The following is a 23,344-nucleotide window of genomic DNA, read 5'->3' on the forward strand; positions in this document are numbered from 1 at the left end:
CAACTGATCTGGCCTCTACTACTTCTACAGGAAGCTCATTCCACACAGCTATCACTCTCTGAGTAAAGAAATACCCCCTCGTGTTTCCCTTAAACTTTTGCCCCCTAACTCTCAAATCATGTCCTCTCGTTTGAATCTCCCCTACTCTCAATGGAAACAGCCTATTCACGTCAACTCTATCTATCCCTCTCAACATTTTAAATACCTCGATCAAATCCCCCCTCAACCTTCTACGCTCCAATGAATAGAGACCTAACTTGTTCAACCTTTCATCTTCCCCTCTGTCATCAGATTTCTGAACTGTCCATGCAAACTACCTGTTGTTTGTCATCTATATCAATGATCTGAATGATAACACGGTAAACTGGACCAGTAAATTTGTGGGTGACACCAAGATTAGGAGTGTAGTGGACAGCAACAAGTGCTATCAAAGCTTCCAAAATGGTCTGGATCAACTGGGAAAATAGCCTGGAAAATAGCAGATGGAAATTAATGACGACAAGTGTGAGGTGTTGTACATTAGGAGGACTGAGCTGCAGCTCAGAACAAGGGGGACCTGGGAATACAGATCCAGAATTCCACAAAATTGGCATCATCGGTAGACAGGATCATAAACGAAGCTCTCGGCACAATAATCTTCATAATCGAAGTATTGAGTACAGGAGTTGGGATTTTATGTTGAAGATGTATTGAACATTAGTGAGGCTGAATTTGGAGAATTGTGTGCAGTCCTGGTCACCTACTTACTGGAAAAATATCAATAAACTTGAAAGACAGTAGAGAAAATTTAGAAGGATACAACTGGACTTGAGGGAAAGGTTGAATAAATTAGTTATTTATCCTGGAGTGTAGGAGAATGCGGGGAGATCTTATAGAGGTATACAAAATTATTAGGGGTATACGTAGGGTAAATGCAAGCAGATTTTTCCACTGAAGTTGGGTAAGACTAGAACTAGAAGAGATACATTTAGGGTAAAAGGTGAGATATGAATGTGCGGAGGTCTTCTTTACTCAGGGGGTGGTGCAAACTGTTTAAAATATCCTGACTGGTTATATCAACAATTCAAATGCTCAGGAACAGAAGAAGCTATAAAGTGCAGAGGACACAGCCCAATACATCATGGGCACAACCCTCACCACCACTAGAGGTATGTACATGAGGCAATAAATATCAAAACTCCCCTCCAACCAGCTCATGTCAACTTCTACTATCAGGCAGGAGGGACAGAAGCCTGAAGTCCCACACCACCAGGTTCTGGACTACACAGATTTTAGCCAAAGTGACCCACGCCATTTTGTCACCTTTTTGAAAGTAATTCTACAGTTCAAGATCATTTCAATATTCAAACAGCCATTATTTTGAGTCAAGACTGCAATCCAAACAAACTGGGGCACTTTGCAGCAGAAGACTCTCTCAGCAATATATACCAGCTACTTCCCTTCAACCACTTGGCCCTTGAACCAACTGGCACAACCTCAATGACTGCAGTATGGCAACTCTATGATTACTTTGATCTTTTTGCACCAACATGGACCTTTTTTATTTGTTCTAAGTATGTTCCTTCTTGTAAAAATTGTGTATAATCTATGTTTGCATTTTTCTTGTGAATACCCTTATCTGAGGCTGGGTGTCTGTAAGCAAGTTTTTCCTTGCACCTGTACACCTGTGCATGCACATACTCGCACAGATGACAATGAACTCAACTTCGATTTTTTTTAAAGAAGTTAAATACGGTGAACAAAATGGAATAAAGGTTAATGATAGAAACAAAATGAGACAATAATTGAAGATATGCAATAGACAAAACTATGGCGGTCTATTCTCTTAAGCTAACGAACTTGCAATATATTGTCAGAATTTGACATCAGTGTTTCGGTAATGGCCTGGTGGCTTTTGTTGTGTCTGTGTATAGGTGTTAAAGCCAGGTGCAGACTCCTTGTGTTTTGGCCTCCCAATTCTCAATGGCACAGTTGCTGCCACTGCAGTTAGTGCCACTGTTGTACAGCACCAAGGACTGGATTTTGTCCTGACCGACTGTCACATTCCCCAATCACCCTCACCCCCTCCACCACCACGGTGATTACATGGGCTTTTCCCTTTACTCAGGTTTTCTCCCACATCCCAAAGATATGTAGTTAGGTTAAGGGAATACTGTAAATTTCCATAAGACCATAGGATATAGGAGCAGAATTAGGCTATTTGGCCCATCAAGTCTGCTTCATCATTCCATCAAGTCTGATCAAATTTTCCCTTTCGGCCCCAATCTCCTGCCTTCTCCTCATTTCCTTTCCTGCCCTGACTAATCAAGAATCTATCAGCTTCTGCCTTAAATATACCCAATGACTTGGCCTCCATAGCTGCCTGTGGCAATGAATACCACAGATTCACCACTCCCTGGCTGAAGAAATTCCTTCTCATCTCCATTCCAAAAGGATGCCCCTCTATTCTGAGGCTGTGTCCTCTGGTCTTAGAGTCTCCCACCATAGGAAACACGCTGTCCACATCCATTTTATTGAGGCCTTTCAACATTCAAGAGGTTTCAATGAGGTCATCCCTCATCCGTCTGAATTCCAGTGAATAGAGAGCCAGAGCGATCAAACGTTCCTCATATGACAAACCTTTCTGTCCCAAAATCATTTTGGGGGCCTAAAACTGCTCACAATACTCTAAGTGAGGCCTCATAAGTGCTTTAAAAAGCCTTAACATTACATCCTTGCTTTTATATTCTAGTCCTCTTGAAATGAATACTAGCATCACATTTGCATTCCTCATCACTGGCTCAACCTGCAAATTAACCTTTAGAGACTCCCAAGTCCCTTTACACATCAGATTTTTAAATTTTCCCTCCATTTAGAATATAGTCTACACTTTTAATTCTTCTACCAAAAAGCATGACCATACACTTCCTGACACTATATTTCATCTGCCATTTCTTTGCCCATTCTCCTAATCTGTCTAAGTCCTTCTGTAGCCTCTCTACTTCCTCAAAACTACCTGGCCCTGCACATATCTTGGTATTATCCGCAAACTTGGCCTCAAAGTCATCAATTTCGTCATCCATGTCATTGATATATGAGATAAAAAGAAGCAGTTCCAGCACAGGCTCATATATTTCACTAGGAATTTGAAGAGATTTGGTTTGTCAACTAAAACACTTGAAAACTTCTATAGATGTACTATGGAGAGCATTCTGACAGGCCGCATCACCATCTGATATGGGGGGGGGGGGGGCGGGGTGGTCCTACTGCACAGAAGCTACAGTAAGTCGTAAACTTAGTCAGCTCCATCTTGGGTACTAGCCTCCATAGTATCCAAGACATCTTCAACGAGCTGTGCCTCAGAAAGGCGACATTCATTATTAATGACCCACATCACCGAAGACATGCCCTTTTCTCATTGTTACTGTCAGGAAGGAGGTACAGAAGCCTGAAGGCACACAGTCAGTGATTCAAGAGTAGTTTCTTCCCTTCTGCCATCCGATTCCCAAATGGACATTGAATCTATGAAAACTGCTTCACTTTTTAAATAAATATTATTTCTGTATTGCACTATTCTTTATCTATTCAATATACATATATATTTATTTACTGTAATTGATTTACTTTTTTCTTTTTTTTCTTTCTAATTATCATGGACTGCATTGAACTGCTGCTGCTAAGTTAACAAATTTCACGACACACGCCAGTGATAATAAACCTGATTCTGATTCTGTGGAACACCACTAGTCATCGGCAGCCAACCAGAAAAGTCTCCCCTTATTCCCACTGTCTCCTGCCAATCAGCCGATGCTTCATCTATGCTAGTATCTCTCCTGTAATACCATGGACTCTTAATTTGTTAAGCAGCTTCATGTGAGACAACTCGTCAAAGGCCTTCTGAAAATCCAAGTACACAATATCCACAAATTCCCTTTTTGTCTATCCTGCTTGTCATTTCTTCAAAGAATTCAGACAGATTTGTCACGCAAGATCTTCTCTTAAGGAAACTATGCTGACCACAGCCTATTTCATCATGTGCCTCCAAGTGCCCCAAAACCACATCCCTAATGACCAACTCCAACATCTTCCCAAACACTAAGGTCAGACTAATTGGCCTATGATTTACTTCCTTCCGTTTCTCTCCCTTTTTGGGAGTGGAGTGACATTTGCAATTTGCTATTCTAATAGAATCATGCTAGATTCAATTGTTTTTTGAAAGATCATTATTAATGCCTCAACAATCTCTTCGGCCACCTCTTTCATAACCCTGGGGTGTACACCATCTGGTCCAGGTGACTTATCTACCTTCAGACCTTTCAGTTTCCTAAGTACCTTCTCCCTTCTAATAGCAACTTCACACACTTCTCCCTCCTGACACTCTTGAACTGCTAGCATACTGTTAGTGTCTTCCACAGTGAAGATTGATGCAAAATACTTATTCAGTTCATCTGTCACTTCCTTGTCCCCCATTACTACCTCTCCAGCATCATTTTCCAGCAGTCCAATATCTACTCTTGCCTCTCTTCTACACTTTATATATCTGGAAACTTTTGGGCTCCTCTTTAATATTATTGGCTAGCTTACCTTCGTATTCCATGATTTCCTTCTTTATGACTTTTTTAGTTGCCTTCTGTAGTTGAAACCCTCCCATACAGCTCTAGCAAACCTGCCCGCAAGGATATTGATCCTTCTCAGCTTCAGGTGTAACCTGTTCCTTTTGTACAGCTCATACCTTCCTAAGAAGAGATCCTAATGATCCATAATTCTGAACCCCTGCCCCCTGCACCAGTTCCTCAGCCATGCATTCACCAGTCAAATCATCCTATTCTTACCCTCATTGGTGTGTGGCACAGGCATCAATCCAAAGATGGAGATCGTGTTTTTCAGCTTTCTACCTTGCCCCTAAAATCTCTCTTCAGGACCTCCTCACCCTTCCTACCCATGTCATTGGTGACAATTTGTACCAAGACTCCTGGCTGCTCACCCTCCCCCTTCAGAATGCCACGGACACAATCCAAGACAACCCTGATCCTGGCACCTGGGAGGCAACATACCATCTGGGTGTCACTATCGCACCCACAGAATCTCGTCTCTGCTCCAATCACCACTGCCGTCCTCTTCACCTCTCTTCTCTTCTGAGCCACAGTGCCAGAGACATGGTCACCACAACTCCCCCACCGGTCGGTTGCCCTCTCAACAGTGTTCAAAGTGGTATACTTATTATTAGAACATACAACAATACAGCACAGGAACAGGCCTTTCGGCCCACAACGTTTTGCTGAACCAGCTAAAAAGTAAATCAAAGCCCCCCCTCAAGAAACGAATCCCTCCTACCTACACAACGTCCATAACCCTCCATCCTCATCACATTCATGGGGCTATCTAAACATCTGTTAAAGCCTCTACTGTATTTGCCTCTACCAGACAATGCATTCCAGGCATCTACCACTCTTTGAGTAAAAAACATAACCCTCACACCCCCTAGAACATAGAAATCTACAGCACATTACAGGCCCTTCGGCCCACAATGTTCTGCCAGCCACGTAACCTACTCTAGAAACTGCCTAGAATTTCCCTAGCGCATAGTCCTCTATTTTTCTAAGCTCCATGTACCTATCTAAGAGGCTCTTAAAAGACCCTATTGTATCCACTTCCACCACCACCGGCAGTGCATTCCACGCACCCACCACTCTGTATGAAAAACTTACCTCTGACATCCCCTCAGTACCCATTTCCAAGCACCTCAAAACTATGCCCCCTCGTGTCAGCCATTGAGGGGAATGGCCACAGGGGTACTCTGCACTGGCTTCCCATTCCCTTCTTTCTCCTGACAGTCACCCGGTTATCTGCCTTCCGCAGCCTAGGGATGACTGCCTCCCTGTAGCTCCGATCTATCACCTGCTCATTCTCCCATAAAAGCTAAAGGTTATCGAGCTGCAGCTCCAATTCCTTTACACATTTTACACCTTATGTAACTGAGAGGCAAAAGTAAAAGCAGTGTGAGAGATAATACATTGCAAAGAGAAAGGAACAGGAGGGGATTAATGAGACCACACTGCTATGGGACTGCATGAAGCCAATGGACCAAATGGCCATGTACAGTTGGACATTACATTCTCTGTCCCAGCTGCATCTCCTATCTCAGTAAAGCATCATCTGGGCAGAGTATTTAATATTGCAGCCATTTTTGAGTACACTTGTTCTGTTTGATTAAGCATTCATTGTTGTTTTATTTATTCATTATGGTTATATGTAAAAATATGTAAATTGCATACATCATGGCGCCACCGTGTGATACATGCGCACCTCGCTTAAAGTAAACACAAAACTAAGACTCGCAAATCTCGGCTCTCTTGCTTTCCTTTGAATTAGTTTAATGTTTTGGAGTTCCAAAACCCGACAATCTCACAATGCAATTATCTGGGTTTATCAACAGGGTGGCAGAGTGGTGCAGCCAACGAGGCCTCTGCCCAATCCTGACCTCGAATATTATCCGCATGCAACTCTACTGGGTGCTCTAAGTTTCCTTCTACATCCTAAAGACCTGCAGGCTGTTGGGTTCATCAGCTACTCTAAATGGTCCCTGGGGTAAGTGAGTGGAAATGTCTGAAGGAGCTGATAGGAATGTATGGAGAAAAGTTAACAAGATACCTTAATGGGGAAATGGGCTTTCTCTCAGCCCAGACCTAATGGGCCAAAGGGCCTCTCCTATGTTGTAGGGAAATATTGAAATTCATGCTTTAATTTTTTTGGTTGTTGTTCTTTTTCCTGTTCTTGGGGCTGGTGGGTTCAACACAGGGCACTTCAGTTATCTGTTGCTAACAAAATTATGTTTTTATCTTAGACATGAAGAAGAAAAATGTATTAACTTTCAATTTTGATAATAAAGTGCAGGTGCATTAGTAAAGACAAAAAAGTCTCCCCTCAAAGTTGTCCACTGCTGTCTACACTTTATGCAGAGGTTTCTCATTTTCTAGATAGATAGATGATAGATAGATACTTTATTCAACCCCATGGGGAAATTCAACTTTTTTCCAATGTCCCATACACTTGTAGCAAAACTAATTACATACAATACTTAACTCAGTAAAAAAAAAATATGATATGCATCTAAATCACAATCTCAAAAAGCATTAATAATAGCTTTAAAAAGTTCTTAAGTCCTGGCGGTAGAATTGTAGAGCCTAATGGCATTGGGGAGTATTGACCTCTTCATCCCCAATTACCCAGACACATCACTGACTAACTCATTCTATTGAACCTCCAGATATCAAATGTGCTCATCCAGTAGTTGATGTACAATATCCCTTTTAAAAGGCAGCACTTGTGAAGTCGAAGTGCAAGTTGACATTTAAAAATAAATATTAAAAGCGATCTTAATTGGTGTGAAAGTGAGAAACAGAAATGAACAATACTTAGATATGACTTCCCCTTGTTTTCTGCACCGGCACCATTTTCACAAAATCAAATGCAAGGATGATAGCAACATTTAAGAGAAGTTTGTGTAAGTACATTGATGAGTGGAGTTTTGAGGCCTATGGTCCAGGAGCGGATCAACGGGACTAGGCAGAGTAGCAGATTGGTATGGACTAGATGGGCTGAAGGAACCTTTTCTGTGCTTTAGTACTCTAGGACTCAATGACGTTATTTCTCTTTAGCCATTTCATTCTTATCCTACCTTTATCTATGAAATGACCCTTGCTCCTGGTTCTAGTCATGTCAATAGCCCTAGATTGATCTCTCTCTCTCTCGCTCTCTCTCTCTCTCCCCCTACTTAAACTCTCAATAACCACCCATATCAAGTTCAAGTTTAATTATCATTCAACCATACTTGAATACAGTCAGCCCTCCTTATCCACAGATTCCGTATGCACGGATTCAACCAACCGCGGATCGGGAAAACCTAGAAGTTCTCTCTCCAGCACTCATTGCTTGAGCATGTACAGACTATTTTTTCTTGCCATTATTCCCTAAACAGTACAGTATAACAACTATTTACATAGCATTTACATTGTATTAGGTATTATAAGTAAACTAGAAATGACTTAAAAGTACAGGCAGTCCCCGGGTTATGAATGAGTTCCACTCCTAAGTCCGTCTTTAAGACGGATTTGAAGTCAGAACAGGTACATCCGGTATTATTTAGTGTCAGTTAATCAAACATTTTTCTTAGCATATAGTACATATTTTACCTTTCTATGCATATAAAACACTTAAGAAACATACGTATTTCAATAATTTAACCATTGTGTTGCTTAGTAATAATTGTAGCTTTCATCAGGGCAGGGCCTTTCACATGCTCCTTTAAAATTGTTCCGATTGTTGACCGACTGTAGCCTAACGCTTTTCCAATGACCGATGGCGTTTCACCTCTTTCCGATCACTTTATTACTTCCACCTAATTTTCAATCACGATCATGATTATTTTCGTGAACAGAAACACTGCCGGATTCAGAGCTGCGCCACCAGGTCCTAATGTCCACATGTTAAATAAAGTCCAGGGTTCCGCTGGGTCCTAAAGACCACCGCACTCATACATGTTAAATAAGGGACTGGAGCATCCGCGAATTTTGGTATCCGCATGGGGTCCTGGAACCAATCTCCTGCGGATAAGGAGGGCCGACTCTATAGCCAAACAAAACACCATTCCTCTGGTCAAGGTGCAAAGCACATTACAAACAGCACGTCACACATTGCACACGTGGTTGTGATTTCAAACAAAAAACGTATAATCACAAAGAGAATACCATAGCCCTGTGTGGCCTAACTAGATTGATAGTAAATTGTCCTGATTTAGCATTCATCCACCAAGCAAACACCTGAGGGCAGTACCACCAAGGCGGTATCACCAGGACAACCGAATTGGATGACCCCACGGCCTTGGCCTAAGCCTAGTCCCTGCCACAACCAAGGCAATCCCTTGCTGTTGGTTTTGCCAAAGAACCAGTGAACCAACTTGCAGTATTCTAATTATCAATGTCCAGCATCTTGCAATCACAATAAAAATGTCCAGTACACTGCACACCTTCTCGGCACAACAGTACACAAGAAGTCTAGGTGACAGTGCAATAAATACAGCTCCGTTGCTATGGAGCAATTCACTGATGGGATAGTCCTGCAGTGCTTGATCTTCTTAGCATCCAGCAGTGACTTGCGATCGTACGAAAGACAAAGCTTTCAAAGCACCTTTTGCAAATCCCAGACGTAACTGCCAGTGAAAATATCAAGCAAATGTCTACAGGCTTGTGGTGGCTGATTACATCACAGGATGGCAGGAAGCTGCAGAAGGCTGTAGACCAAGCCAGTTCCCTCACAACTCTCCCCACCATCTCCTAAAGGTGGTGCCTCAAGAAGACAGCATTCTTAAAGACCATCACCATCCAGGACAAGCCCTCTTTGCTTTACTACCATTTGGGAGGAGATGCAAGAGCCTGAAGACCCATATTCAATGCTTTAAGAACAGATTCTTCCCCTCTGCCAACATATTTCTGAATGGTCCATGAACACCACCTCATTAATCTTCTTTTGCACTATTTACTTATTTTTGCAAGTTATAGGTTTGTCTTTGTAATATACTGCTGCCACAAAACAGCAACTTCCATGACCTATGATTGTTTGTTGGTCTTTGTTTATGTATAGTTTCTATAAATTCAATTTATTTCTTTATTTTCCTGTAAATGCTTGTAAGAAAAGGAATTTCAAGGTAGTATATGGTGACATATACAAACTTCTATAATAAATTTAATTTGACTTTGATATGTCATTGGTAATAAGCCTGATTCTGATTCTGAAATGACAGAAGCGCACAATGGAACCTGAAAGATTGGAAATACACAGTGTCAGGCAGCATCTGTGGAAAGGGAAAGAGCTACCATCTCGATTTCAGCAACTTTGCCACAACTGATGATGAGCGTTTACTCAACCAACCCTCCGTGCTCTCTGATTCCAAGCCACATCAAACCCAACTGTACGACTGCAGCAGAATCTAGGCAAAGAGTTTTGTAGAATGCTTCTTTTTTGTATTCAGATTTCAATTTCAGATGATTGGAACTCTGTGCATTTCTGAGCCAATCAGGCACACAAGCAGCTGCCAGTTTGCTGGATTTGATCTCACCCTACAATGCTTTAGCAGAAGCTGGGAAATGTGTTGTGCCCCCACCTTACTTGTGACATGCAGCATCTAGCCATGCACGTCATACTGTTAAAGCACGGCATGTGCACCTGAATGATGCACGTCAGGCCGGAAGAGAAGTGGGAATGTTGGAAAGGGACAGAAACTACTCATCCTGCAGGTGAAGCCAGAAGATCAAACCCTTCCCTCAAAGCCACATTATCTCACTTCCTGCCAATCAACTCCAAACCCCATTTCACACTGCACCTGCAACAGCTGTGTCAAGAGGTCTCCAGTCACTTGTGGAATCTGCAACTGTGCCAAACTCTCCACTCCACTTTCCCTTAGTTTTGTGAAAATAAGGATGTTTCAATCCTAAAATAACTTGGGTATGTAATTTATCAAGGCATGTCATCTTGAAACAAAAAAATCTTTAACCTCAAACTGCCAAGCTTGGTGAATATTTCCACAATGCAATGCCATTTGACCACATAACTATCAACTAAAAGTTTACTAAATTCATCTTCCAAATTAATGTAGTAAATTTTTGTCCACAAACACAAATGGCCTGATTTTGCCACTTGCGTTGGTGGACTTTTGCCCTAAGCACATCACTACAGAAGCTTTAGTTCCTTTGGGGATGCACTACTTTGATAGATAGTAGTAACTGATTAAAACAAAGCTGAGAGTCTGATGAGGACCTTTTATGATAAACCCACTCACAATTTCTTTCATTTTTCACATCACCCCTTCCCATGTACTGTGCCCAGAGGGAACCTCTCCACATTATAGCTCCCTTGAAAATGTTGGTATGTGCAACATCAATAAATTTAGGAGGGTGTTCTGATTAGAAGGGGAATAAAGACGAGGTTGACGCTTCTAACCTTTATGATTACTTGGCAACCACAGTGCAAAGGTCGCTCTTAAGCATCCTGTCAGAATTTCAACCTTCATTTTCCTGCTTGCAGTCCTTTCATTTAAAAGATTAACTGGCAAATTAACACAGCAGTAGCCAACTGTGACTCAGAATGATGTCTTTCCCACTTGCCCTTCCCTCCTGGGATTTCTAGTTATCCTTCTTCTCGCTCTAAATAGTTTGCCCATCACCTTGAAAATGCACATCACACCTCCTGCCTGACCTGCTCAGACTAGCCACATGCACATTTTTCCATTCACTGCAGCAGGGATCAACTTACTGACAGCCCTGTTTTTAAGCCTGTTCCAGCGCACAATAATTTAGCTGCCATTTTAAGCATGATACATTGATAGGCAAGTCACTTGAGAAAGAATACTGTAATTTCAAAGAGTCTCTGCCCCATCATCATCCTCTTGAAAGCCAGATTTATCTAAAAGCCAGCACTTAATGGCGAACATAGGCCATCACTGCTAAAAGCTGCAGTAAAGTGATAAGAATTTATTGGCTCTCGGTAAGGGGAACAAATGAAGTGAACAGAACAAGAGCAGAACACAGCAGGGAGTAAAAGGCTGCTCGATTTAATGCAGACTATTCCAATAGATACCGAACAAAAGTCCTTAGAGAAGAAAAGTTTAAATGTTTCCTTGGCAAATTGGAAGTTAGAATTATTACTTCACAAGTAAAGCATTCCGAAGCTTGTGAACAAAAACACATTTCTGCAAAATTCTCTCAAACTGCAATAGATCCATGAAAATTTTGAAATTATCTATAATTTTCATCTGATTTATTTGGTAGATTGTTCGTGCCAAATGCAACTAATCAGTTGAGAACAATATGAGAAATTCAGAACACGATAGAAATCTATAAAATGCTACACCTTTGTATTTCAACAACACCAGGATGACAAAAGGTTCACTGAAGAGTCTCAGGGCATTGGTGCACTCAAGGCAAATGAGGGTGCTAACGTATGGGATTTTAACTGCTCAGAGTATGAAAGGAAGATGGCATTTGACAGCTTGGCGTTTTGCAGTGCCAGTGACTACATTATCGTACTGCAGCCTTCCAGCTGCTAGTGGAATGCCACACAGCTGCTTGTGGGTTTATGCTAATACCGATCAACTACCCTTTCAGTAGATTATGTTTGAACAAATAGACCCATACAATTGGATCACATAGAGTGAAGATAGTTTTTTTAAAAAAGCTTAACAGCTCTGGCCTGATTATTACAGAGAGCCGTGACAGTGCTCATTACTGACATCAAAGAAAGCTGCCATGCAGCAAGCATTCTGTAGGTAAAGGGGAGACCTGCCCCACGTCACTTAATGTCAATGCACCAGCTCAAAAGGAGCCCTGGCGTCTGAAAGACAAAATATTATCAAACTAACTGAGCAGCTGATCATATCGAAGAAACTCACATTTTGCAAATCAGGAAAGATAAATGCATAAATGCAGTACTGTTGGCTTATATTTTAAACAAAATGCAAAAGAAAAAACTAGATTACGGCAGAAGCAGGAATATCACAAATTGGACAGATTTAATTTATATTCAGTCTTTAAAATCTTTATTTGATGGAGTATGTAAAAAATGCTTTATAGAGCCCGAATATTTGCTTAGTAGTAATTGAAATCTCTTATACATCATGAGTAAATTATAGTCAGAGTATTTTACAACTCCTGTAATGACGTTGTCTTAACCCTTCAGAACAAATGATAAATGGTTTACTCAACAAAAGCTAAATGTTTCCTTTGTGAGTCAAATATTCTTTAGATTTTGATTTCCTTTGCAATGAACCTGTATGATGGACTCTAATTAATTTGAACTGAACCCAGATGTTTATTCATTTTTTCTGTCAAATAATTATTCTACCAATTCACTGTATAAAAGGCTGCTCCAATATCTCCACTACTCAATCCCACAAACTTATCTGGTAATTAAAAGCAAGAGCAAAAAAGAAACAATACCTAAGAATTAGCTATAATTGGATCAAGGTGACCTAATGTAGATAATAGCTACATTTTTTGCAGACTGAAAGTATTAAATAGTAATTTATCTCTCTCCTGATTCTGAAGTAACTAACACCCTCCTGAATCTTAGCCCATGACCAGATGTGCATTGCGCAAGTCTTGATATTGATGACAATAAGCTACTCAACCACACTCATACACCAATCCTAATTTCCAATTGGTCAAGTTCGGGAAGTTGATAACACTAGCTACAGACACTGAACCAAAAGGATACAGGAACACCAGAGAGACTCGTGTCCCTTAGACGAAACTCTCCCAAAATTATGCAGTGAGATAGTCATCCTCACAGGTTTGAAAAATCAGAGCTCTTTACTCACAGAATACTCTGGAGAAAATGGCCCCATCTATTCCAAATCGGTGCTATTTAAAGGGCCAACATTGAAGAATGGCTCCACTATTGAAGTCATTTTGAGGGAGTTCTAAATTCTCAATGCTCTCAAACATCAAATGCTAGGGAGAACAAGAATCCCTCTGAGAAATCAAACAATGGATTTCTCAACTGATGCCAAGATGTATGATATTCCCCTAGACTAATTCAACTTTCCACTCCATAATACTGTCTTTCTTCATATTGCCAAAATAAATTTCTGCTATCTCTATACTTAGACCAAACACTTTTAAACTAATATACACTCATTGCTCATTAGCTGCCTTAGTTTTGTGAATAAGAACTGATTATGTTCAATTAAGCCCAAGAATCATTCTTGTTCATCTCCAATGGACCTTCCTAAAAGTCCAATGCATCCTTACCCAAGTGAGCCTTGGATAGACTAGACCAAGTTCTGAGCTTCATTTTTTCAGATTCAAATTCTGGCTAAATTGTGATTTAAAAAAGCAATATTTTATTAGCCTTCTTTAACCTACAGGTAGCAATCTAATGAGTGGTATTTATGCTCAAATCTCTTTCTCCTCCACAGATGCCAGTCCCTTTCCATTAAAAATATTCCATTCTGCTTCTTCAGAAGAGAATGTCTTCTCACCCCCTTGCATTAAATTGCCACCCTACACCATCCAAACTCCATAGACAACTTTCTATTCCTTTGCTTGAGTTATTGATGTATAAATCTAAATGCTGAAGCCTCAACACAAGTCCTTATGAATCTGTTTTGAATGTGATTTACTTTTAAGATCTCATTCTCATTATCCAAACACTTTCGATGTCCAACCCATATTATCGCCAATTACATGGGTTCAACTCTTGCACTAAACCCTACGAGATTCATTTAAGATTTATGCAGACAATATTTAAAGACTTTTTCCTGTCCATCTAAAAAATAAATTCAGAATAGTCAAGACGTGAGTTAACTTTTATGAATCTTTGCCAATTTTTTCTGATCATTGTCGCTGACACAAATATTTCCCCCATGATGAAATTCAACTATTTCCTTGAAGAAAGACAGACTTTACAATGGCATTTTTTAATACCCAATAGAATAATCAGAATAGAAACGTTTCCAAAAACTAAGTCCCACCATTTCCCCCATTATGGTTTCAATATCAGAAAAGCTTGCATTTTTAGATTTTTATTCTTAGAATCCCCTCAGAATAAAGGTTTTTAGATTTTTCTTCCTGACTAGATTTCTGTACAGGGGATGAAACTAAATGAAATGTTCCCACCTGAGCTCCGGTCAAGATTAAATGACCTCAAATTAACCTCCACGCTCACTTGAAGGTGCCAGTACACCCTGACTGAAGTCTCAGGGCCCCAGCCTCTAACAATATTAACCGAATGACCAAGCATCATATGTAAGTATGTGCAATAAATGTCAGCAAAGTATTTCTCTAGGTGGCACCATACATGAGCTAATCCCGTCCTTAAATTGTTGAAACACAAAGAGCGGATAATGCTGAAGAATCCAGCTTCTCCATTCTGCTACAGTAGCACCTGCCCCAACTGAGGTCAGCTAACATAATGCAGAAACAATGGTGTTCCTTATTAGTTCTAACACCACCACCACTAATCACTGCTCACTCTTGCACCAGAATCAACCCAAAGCACGGGTTCTCAGATCTAAGTCTAGCGGAGTCCAACAACCTGCCATTTTTGCTGCGCATCAGGCCTGCAATATACAACAATGTGCAAAAGTCTTAGGTACATATACATGGCTAGAGTACTGAAGTAATATTATGTATTGCACTGTCCTACTGCCACAAAAACAAACAAATTTCATGACGTTATGTGAGTGATGATTAACCTGATCCTGTTGTGGGTCTCTATTGTGGACTGAGAGTGGGAAGGGGGGAATCGTGGTTGGGAAAAGGGGACGGGAGAGGGGAGTGAGCACGAAGCACCTGAGAGACATTCTGTCATGATCAGTAAACCAATTGTTTGGAATCAAATCACCTTGCCTGATATCTCAGGGCTGGATGGTGTCAGCACCTGTGCCATCCCACCCCGCCCCCCCCCCCCGCACTCCTCTGCCACCCGTCCCTCACCCCTCCCGCAGTGCTCCACCCTCGACATTCCCAATACCCCATGCTGCTGCCAGGGCAATTTATTACTACTTCTTCTTCTAAAGCTCCTCTCCCCTCCTGGAGCACAGGTCAGTGACAGCAGCTTGCAAGAGTCCTCTGTTCGATGGCTTCTGTTGGCGTTCCTGTACCTCTAGATTTTTACCAGAAGGGACTGCCAGCCTCATGCCCAACTCTTTCACAGCTGGGCTTGGGACCATCCAGGGCACAGTTCAATATCTTCCTCTCTCCAGAAAAAAAAACTGTCGTATTTGAAGGTCACTAAGCTCACAGAATTTTTAAAATTGAATAACAAGTCTGGAATTCCTGAATTTTTAGTTTGTCCTGTTATAATTAGCTGCTTGGACCTCCAAGGTGAAACAGGAGAGTATTTTAAACTCAAGAATTATGGCTTGGTGTCAAGTTAGCTATAAACATCACCCATTATGGGGATATCTCAGAATATTTTAATATTCAACAGAAGTTTTACTAAACTTTAAGATCTACAGCTAATAGAAACAATACTTGCCATCCTATAAATGTATACAGTCATAGGTTTAAGGTCTGAGGAAGGGATCCAAGAGACTGGTTGTATTTTACACACCGGGTGATTGATATCTGGAATGTCGTGCCAGTGAAAATAGTGTAGTCAGATACAATCACTGCGTTTAAGAGACATTTAAGCAGGCACGTAAATAGAAAGGCCCTAATACGGTCAGTGGGCAAGTGTAGATGGGGTCAAAGGCCAGCATGGTCATGAAGAGCCAAAAGCCCTTGATTCCATGACCAGTTTCTTATTGTGTCTTTGCCCTATATCCGGTGCACAACAGAATATCACTTACTTACAATAGGTTTATACGAGCTTTACATTTCCACCAACCTGCCACTCCGATGGACATATGCATCAGGCCTGCTATAAAACACAGTGTCATAACTTGCCAGGTTGATTAGTGCCATATCACACATGACAACGTCACAAAAGCTGGTTTGGTGTCTTGAAGCACAGCAGAGAAAATGGATGCCATTCCCAATACACAAAAGCATTAGGTGCCACTCTCAACTGAAAGCTTGGCATATTCTGGCAAACTCTGCTGCTATTTTAAAAGAGATATTGCTCAGTTACTATAACATATTCATGCAAAAACATTAACACCAGAGCCAAAACAGCAAAAATGAAACAAGAAGCGCATGTATTCAAGAATCACCAAATTAATCCTGGTTTGTGCATTCTATATATGGCACTTGTCATAATCATAACTATATTAAATATTTATTTTTTCACCTAAATTACAACAGCAGAAATTTATGTTAGAAAGCCTATCTATGAAGAAAAGTTTTGTTGAAATCTTTCCTGAGTTTTATTGTAGTAATCAACAACTAGTTTTTAAATTCCTGCAATTACCTAACAAGACTAGCTCGACAGATACTCTTTGAAGGCAGCCCAGAACTAGACATGGTGAGCATAGGTAAAGGGGAAGGCAATTTGTAAGTGTAAATTACATTGCCCTTGAATCTTGATCACTCAACAGAAAAACACATTTAAAAGCAACAAACTACAATCGACAAACTTGTTCAATCAGGAAGGGTGCTGAATGTTAAACATTAGTCGTTACAGTACTTCTGCCATTGATTAAATAATTGTCTGGGTAAAAATTCATGAGCAGGCAAAGTACTTACAGTACAAAAAAAATCAAACAGGTCCTCCCGTTGCTCTTCATCTAATCAGTCCATTAACAACCTTCTATCCCTTTCTCCCTCATGTACTTACTGAGATTCCTAATACTTCTGTACTAATTCCAGTGGTTACCAACCCTGGATAAAAAAGGCTTTTTCATAATTACTTATTAAATGTATGTGACCATCTCCTGCTAAATCTGGACTTTTCCCATTTTCTCCAAAACTACCCAACAAACACTTTCATCATCCTATAGCCATTATTAGGTCAATGCAATTTTTGGAAATGAAAGAGCTCCACCTTTTCAACCTGAATGATACAACTTCCCAGTTCTGTGATAACCATAGACCTTCACTGGTTGCTCTCTCATTCCCATAATGCGGAATCCAGAGCTGTTCATATTCTATGTGCAGTCCAAAGAAGTTCCATACACACTCAGGGACAACTTTATTAGGTATATCTGTACACCTGCTCATTAAAGCAAATCTTTAATCAGCCAATCATGTGGCAGCAACTCACTTCGTGAAAGCATGCAGACATAGTTAAGCGGTTCAATTGTTGTTCCAACCAAACATCAGAGTTGGGAAGAAATGTGACCTAAGTGACTTTGCCTGTTAAATGATTGTTGGTGCCAGACGGGTTGGTTTGAGTACATCAGAAACTGTTGATTTCCTCAGATTTGCATGCACAACAGTCTCTGAAGTTTATAGAGAATAGTGCAGCAAAAAAAAAAAATCCAATTTGGAGCAGCAATTTTGTGGGGGGAAAAACATGTCGATGATGGTGAGAGAAAAGGGTCAGACTGCTTCAAAACGACAAGAAGGCGATAGTAACTCAAATAACTGCACATTACAACAGTGGTGTACAGAAGAGCATCTCGGAATGCACAACACGTCGGGACTTGAAGCAGGTCAGCTACAACAGCAGAGGACAACGGGCATACACTCAGTGGCCAATTTATCAGGTGCAAGGGCCACTGAGTGCAGGTTTGACAATAGAAATTAATACACTGACTGGTTTGCTTTGGCACTTCTCTTCCTGTCTATGTAATAGGTGGCTGGAAATATTTAATGTCAGTAGAAAATATTATCAGACTCACTGGAGGATTTCTAAAAAGGCATTTGTTATTATTTAGCAGAAAGTGGAGAAAAAAAACTAATTCATTTGCTCCTTTAGTTTTTAATTATCTTTATTATGAGGAATTCACCCTGTGCCTAACCAACGTAAATACAAAGGATCTGAAGAATCACAAGGTTCATGGAAGTAGTATTTATTTGTGGTTGTTGTTCCTTTTCATGCCTTGTGGCACATAGGGCAGCATTTTTTGCCTTTTCCAAGGCACTTGACTATTTTTTACCAGGAAAGCTGCTAGCTGGACGCTCAACCCGGCACAGATGGAAAGTGTGCAAGGAGCCGGCCGGATTCAAACTCGGAGCAATTTGCCTCAAAGTCTGGTGCTGATGTCACTACACCACTGGCTGTCTGGCATTTATTTAGCAAATTTTAAAACCATTGATTGCTTTCTGCGTACCCCAGCCAATTAAAAAAAAACAACATGTTAGTGTCATAATTTAGAAAATGCAGTTAATTTGAGCGCAGCAGATTCCCCCAAACAGGACTACAATAATGAGCAATCCATTTCAGTCAGTTTGTTGAGGGATCAGAATTTACCCTGAAATTAGAGATTACATATCTCCTCTTATTTCAGAGAGTGGCACAAACTTGTTTTACATCCACTCGGTGAGGCAGGCAAGGCAAGATTAAATCTCACCCAAAGGTCTGCATTCTGGAGTTGTGCTCAAGAGGCAAAAGTGGGATTCAACTCAGAGATGAGAATTCCACCTTTCTAGCCTCAGCAACTGGAACAAATTGCTAAGGAGCAGGAGTACAGGAGAGCCTTGAAGGAATAGGAAGTGAACAATTTGTCACCCTAATCTAAGTTTATTTGGGCACAGCAATGGAAACAATACAGCCCAGACACACTGTGGTGGATGATAACCACTTTGCAACAAGCAACCATCCATCATGTACTACCAGGTCATTCTTGTTTTCTTCTTTATTATGTAGGTCAACAGAGGAATGCTGTACATAGTTATCCCTAACTAAATGACCCCATGCGTGTCACATTATAGTTACTGCTAACTTGGCCTTTAAATGTGAAACTTACAGAATTTCAAGAGTTGATTTCGGTACATGTGATTTTGGGCAACACCTCTCCACAACAGAAATGAATTGCTATAGAGATACGAATAAACAGTCATAGTGATGGAGTGCATGCATGGTATAGCTGAATTCTGGGTCAAAAATATAACAAGGTTACAAATACTCTGGTTAGAACTCGACAGTTACAAGAAAGGGAAATAGAACTACCAGCTAGGATAATGTATTTTCAACAGGGATCAAAGCCAACAACTTCGTTCTTTTCTATATTTTGCAGGTTGAAGTTAAGCCCACAAATTAAGCCCACTGACACTTGATGAATCTTATTTAAATTGACTTTCCACTAGACATTCAGAGTTGTGACAGATTTCTTTTCAAGTAATAGATTGGTGTCAGCTCCGTCTCTCAGCAACAATCTGAATAGAGTGCATTATAAATATTACTCATAAACACAATACTCCATCAAATAAAATCCCGGAGCAAAGAAAGGCAAATAGAAGAAAGCATTTCTGTTCACAGAGCCAATGCCTTCCAGAACAGATTACTAATCTAATGAAAGCAGATTCACTCCAGTCTTTCAAAGTTGGGCCGAGAGTCTGAGAGAAAAGACTGATGCATTAATGAAGGACCAGGCAGAGGTTGTTGGGGCTACAGTGATTTTTGTTAATGTGATTTCCTGTTGCATTTATTGATGGACAGAATAAGTTGGAGGGGAATTGCTCGAAGTTCTTTATAATATTGATCTCTGAGTACTTTTGGCCTCTCACAGGAACCAACAAGACTTGTAAAGGTTAGGATTGACTAATTTATGTCTGGATGGAGAAGGTTTGATAGATGTGTTTGCCTTTTTCTCTCCTCTTTCTTGTTTTAATGGCATTGTTGTACAATAATCTAATATTGGGCACCCCAGAGGAGTATGAATAATACTGACATGAGTGCCTCATTAATTTTTCAGCACAATCATGTGATCCTTTCTGTAAGTACATCACATCTAACTTAGTTTTATTACTTTGAACAAAATTTCAATCTCTAAAACTTACAAATCAATCTACATTCTCTCTCTTATACCATTCCCCACTCTTCACCTGTCCATTGACTCCTCTTGGTGCCCCTCATCTTTCCCTTTCTTCCATGGTCCACTGTCCTCTCCTATCAGCTTCCCTCTTCTTAAGTCCTTTCCACTTCCACCAATCACCTTCCAGCTTCTTCATTCCCCCCCCCCCAACCCGGCTTCACCTATCATCTGGCAGTTTATACACCTTCCCCACCGCCCCCTTCTCATTCTGGCTTCTGCTTCCTTCCTTTCCGGTTCAGATGAAAGGACTCAGCTTGAAACATCAACTTTTTGTTCCATTGATGCTGTCTGAATTCCTGAGTTCCTCTAGAATTTTGTATGTGTCAATCAATTTGCATAATGTGACTCTGGTCTAGTCAATACTTATCCCTCAGAAATTATTAAATCAATGCATGGGGAAGGAAAGCCATTGCTATTTATGGAAACTTGCTGTGCACACAATGGTTCTTGCAATATTACTGCTGTAGCAAAGGCAATGGTTGAAAAGTACTTCATTATTTGAAAAGCAGCTTGGGATGCCCTGACGGAGATGTGAGAAAGGTACTATAGAATTGTAAAGATCATCTTCAGACTGAAGGTGGATAAATTAGGTACCTTTCACAACATACAACAGTAGACAGTGCTGAATACCCAGCATACACCGGTCGAAGTTTACCCCACACACCAAGCTTGGCTCAGTTAGCAGCCGTCCCACCAACCAATCAGGCTGCTGCACACACCAGACTTGGCCAGTTGAATATTTCCTGGATCATTTTTGGTGCAGTGCTTTTGCTGTTAAACCATTCTACCTATTTACACTTGAAGTAAACATCTACGCACACAGTTATATTCCAATAATGCAACATCCTCGCCCACCTTTGTCTCACAACAGCCAATAAAACCTGGCGACGTGATTGGTTGCAACTTCGAAACAAATACATCATCGGGCTACAGTAATTTACATGTTGACCTGTGAGCCAGGTAGGGGTAGTGGATTACTATCATTTCCCCCTCCCCCCCAAAAAAAAATCGAAATTGAGTGAGTACTCAGGCTGTTAACGGACAGGGTTTATGAGAAGGATAGGGAAGAGTTAAACGGGATGCAGTGAATGCCATACAAAGCTACAGAAACATTAACCTTACACCTAATGTGTGTTACACCAGCTCGTTCTACCCAGCGCGTTTCATCTTGCAACGTTTTTTTTTACTGGGAGGTGTTTGGGCTTGGACACAAGAACCAGTCACCTGCCAGGGTTGGGACCTTTCGCCTGTTCCTTACCCACCCACAGAAAGGGAAAGAGAGAGAGAGAGAGAGAACAAAATCCAAAGCTAAAACCGCGAGTATTGGCAGTGATTTTGCAACACGAGAGGGAGGGAATGACGCGACTGCCCCAGGACTGGCACAGCTGCTCCGAGAAGCGACTGACAGCTGGCCGCAACTCGCTGTCAAAGATTGCCGATTTATATATTTAAAAAAACAGGGCAGTACACAGCAAACCCTAACGCCAAGTAGCTGCGTGGCAAATACAGCGGGGCCGAAATAACAGCGTGGAGTTTCGTCGTTCGGGGATAAATGGGTTGATTAAATATCGGACACCAGATACCCACACCAGAGGTCATCCGTTTCCAAATATAGGAAAAAACAATTACTCTCGGCAGGTCCTGTGATCGAGGGACCCCGGACACCCGTTTGAAACAATAAATCGTTAAATGGATAATAAAGCTCTTAAGAACTCTGTGTTGGGTGTTTGATTCAATGCGGACTCAATTATATTGATCTGTAATTGCACAAGGTTCAGTACAAGGTGGGACACTGTACATGTGTGCGTCTCGGATAAAAAGGACAGTGAATGGGGGGGGGGTCGAGAGAGTGGGGGCTTTTTAAATGGGGGGGGGAAAGGAGACAGCGTACTTACCAAAATGTGAAGGGAAAGTAGAGGTCTGTAGAACTGAAGGTTAAGGGTTTGGTCCAGTAGCTGTACCCAGCCGCAGATAGAGTGAACGAGCGGAAAATAACGAGCAGGATCGGCTCAACTGTGTCGGAAAATGAGATATACAGAGGGCGTGAGAGAGCCCGAGCGGGGAGGATGTGTGTCACCGAACCTGGCACAGGAGGAACACAGCGACTGATCCGAAGTGGAAACCGCTTCCATTTAAAAAAAAAATCTCCGCCCAAAATAAGGCAGAAATGTCGGTTTATTGATAAAGCAACACAAAGCAGAAGAGATGAGTCGATGGGGGTGATAAGCCTGAGAAAGGCTGCGCAGGTTGGGATGTTCTACAACAGTCGCGGAGGACTGGAGGCAAGAGATACACACACACACACACACACACACACATACATATCCCGTTCAATCAGCCTGGGGCAAATATTCAAATCGGGGGCTACTAACGTGTATCAAGTGATCTGGTAGGTCGTTTATAAACGAACCTTTCAGTTTTTAAACAAAATGTGTAGGGAGTATGGTTAAAGTCTAGATTCTAAAGGGTCCAACGTGATTGATGGATATCCAGCGAGAAGGACGGTTCTTTGTCCCAAAGCCGGCGACGTCGGAGCTGTGCCTGGGTGAATGGGGAAACAATGCCCGCGGCAGATCGGCGCTCACTTGCGCTTTAAAAATCCACGAAGATGCAGCCTGCGGGTTAGACAGGCGAAGCACCCCTTCCCTGCTCCTGATTCCTTTCAATGGGACCAGCCCGCGGACTGGCATTTGGTTGCGTTGAGTTTAAACTACGAAGTGAACAATTCACTCCCATAATTCATAAATATCGCATTATTTTAATTCAGTCACGGGGCAGAGTGAGCAAAATCTAATGAAATGACACCTCTGCCCTTTGTTTTGGAACTTGCATTTTAGGCCCAAATAAAATTCATAATATTAAATATTGTAAGTCAATTTAGTTATAAAATGCCTTTTATGGGTGAAAGTGCTTTTGTTAATATTCTTCCCGCAAACGCTCAGCCTCATTCAG

At 41.2% G+C, this 23,344-nt stretch overlaps 1 protein-coding gene across 1 annotated transcript in view; it reads right to left on the reverse strand.

Moving 5' to 3' along the window:
- LOC140731706 (coronin-6-like) overlaps positions 1-22,629 on the reverse strand; it is a 250,790-nt gene extending 228,161 nt beyond the window's left edge. Inside the window, exon 1 of the mRNA XM_073053403.1 lies at positions 22,288-22,629. The gene's annotated coding sequence lies outside the window, so the exon portion shown is untranslated. The remainder of the gene's footprint in view (positions 1-22,287) is intronic.
- Between the last annotated feature and the right edge of the window lie 715 nt (positions 22,630-23,344).

The sequence above is a fragment of the Hemitrygon akajei genome, chromosome 8, assembly GCF_048418815.1.
Source record: "Hemitrygon akajei chromosome 8, sHemAka1.3, whole genome shotgun sequence".
In the NCBI taxonomy this organism is placed as follows: Eukaryota; Metazoa; Chordata; class Chondrichthyes; order Myliobatiformes; family Dasyatidae; genus Hemitrygon; species Hemitrygon akajei.